This window comes from Lolium rigidum, chromosome 2 (assembly GCF_022539505.1).
Source record: "Lolium rigidum isolate FL_2022 chromosome 2, APGP_CSIRO_Lrig_0.1, whole genome shotgun sequence".
In the NCBI taxonomy this organism is placed as follows: Eukaryota; Viridiplantae; Streptophyta; class Magnoliopsida; order Poales; family Poaceae; genus Lolium; species Lolium rigidum.
This window is the reverse complement of record NC_061509.1, coordinates 95,146,512-95,148,831: the sequence shown is the minus strand read 5'-3', so window position 1 is coordinate 95,148,831 and position 2,320 is coordinate 95,146,512.

The following is a 2,320-nucleotide window of genomic DNA, read 5'->3' as shown; positions in this document are numbered from 1 at the left end:
GAGGTCGACAAGAGCTATCCCTACAAAAAGTGAAAAATATGGAAACTAGCCAGGGATGATTTTCTATAAATTTTAGAGTGAAACCTCAAAATACGAGAAACCGGGAAAATCACCGTATCGAAAACGCAACAAGTGATAAGCCCGAAATCCATTTTCGAAGAACTAGAGCTTGTCATGAGAATAAGCACAAGCTCTAAAACATCACATGGATAATACCCAAATAACAACCAAGAAAGGTGATGCAAGAATGCAAAGGTTTGAGCTCTCTCCGAACGATACGATCGAGTTACTCACTCGAGAGCCCTCTTGATAGTACGGCAACTAAACTATAAACCGGTCTCCAACTACACTATGAGACCGGTGAGAAAGAAACCCTATCAAGAGCAAACCTTATACTTGCGCATTCCACTTGAGCTCGATGATGACGATCTTGACCTCAACAAGATGGAACGCCTTTCTTGATTGTGCTTTCTTGATGAAGTCTTGTGGATTGCTCCCCCATAATCCACCATGGGAGAGCTTCTTCTCCGGCACATCTTCACAAATCCATGAACACCATATGGATGGCAAGCTTCAAGCATATGATCTCTTCGAGTTGGCTCATCTTGAACTTGCACTTCATTTCTTCATTCTTCATCATGTTGATGTCTTGAGATAACTTGAGGGCTCACTTCATCTTCATCTCCAAGACATACTTGACACTTGATATCCTTCATCAATTTCTTCTTATTGCAACCTTGAAGCCAACATATGGTTCAAGCATTGCCTATGGACAACTCCTACAAGTATAACTCAATGCAAACATTAGTCCATAGGGATTGTCATTAATTACCAAAACCACACATGGGGGCTCCATGCACTTTCACTTACTGAGACGCCGCTGCCGCCAATCCCATCTCGGGGGATTCAGGAGATCGCCTCCGGCACCCTGCCGGAGAGGGGAATCATCTCCCGGAGGTCTCTTCATCGCCATGATCGCCTCCGGATCGATGTGTGAGTAGTCCACCCCCGGACTATGGGTCCATAGCAGTAGCTAGATGGTTGTCTTCTCCTCATTGTGCTATCATGTTAGATCTTGTGAGCTGCCTATCATGATCAAGATCATCTATTTGTAATGCTACATGTTGTGTTTGTTGGGATCCGATGAATATTGAATACTATGTCAAGTTGATTATCAATCTATCATATATGTTGTTTATGTTCTTGCATGCTCTCCGTTGCTAGTAGAGGCTGCGGCCAAGTTGATACTTGTGACTCCAAGAGGGAGTATTTATGCTCGATAGTGGGTTCATGCCTCCATTGAATCTAGGGGAGTGACAGCAACCTCTAAGGTTGTGGATGTGCTGTTGCCACTAGGGATAAAACATCAATGCTTTGTCTAAGGATATTTGTGTTGATTACATTACGCACCATACTTAATGCAATTGTCTGTTGTTGCAACTTAATACTGAAGGGGTTCGGATGATAACCTGAAGGTGGACTTTTTAGGCATAGATGCATGCTGGATAGCGGTCTATGTACTTTGTCGTAATGCCTCGATTAAATCTCATAGTACTCATCATGATATATGTATGTGCATTGTTATGCCTTCTTTATTTGTCAATTGCCCATCCGTAATTCGTTCACCCAACATGCTATTTATCTTATGGGAGAGACACCACTAGTGAACTGTGGACCCCGGTCCATTCTTTACATCTGAAATACAATCTACTGCAATACTTGTTTTTTACTGTTCTTCGCAAACATCATCATCCACACTATACATCTAATCCTTTGTTTACAGCAAGTCGGTGAGATTGACAACCTCACTGTTACGTTGGGGCAAAGTACTTTGATTGTGTTGTGCAGGTTCCACGTTGGCGCTGGAATCCCTAGTGCTGCGCCGCACTACACTCCGCCATCAACAACCTTCACGTGCTCCTTGACTCCTACTGGTTCGATAACCTTGGTTTCTTACTGAGGGAAAACTTGTTGCTGTACGCATCACACCTTCCTCTTGGGGTTCCCAACGGACGTGTGTCTTGCACGCCATCAAGCATTTTTTCTGGCGCCGTTGCCGGGGAGATCAAGACACGCTGCAAGGGGAGTCTCCCACATCCAATCTCTTTACTTTGTTTTTGTCTTGCTTTACTTTACTTTATTTACTGCTTTGTTTGCTCTTTATATCAAAAACACACAAAAATTAGTTGCTAGTTTTACTTTATTTACTGTCTTGTTTGCATTCTCCATATTAAAAACACAAAAAAATTAGTTACTTGCATTTACTTTATTTAGTTTGCTTTATTTACTACTGCTAAAATGGGTACTTGATAACCCACAA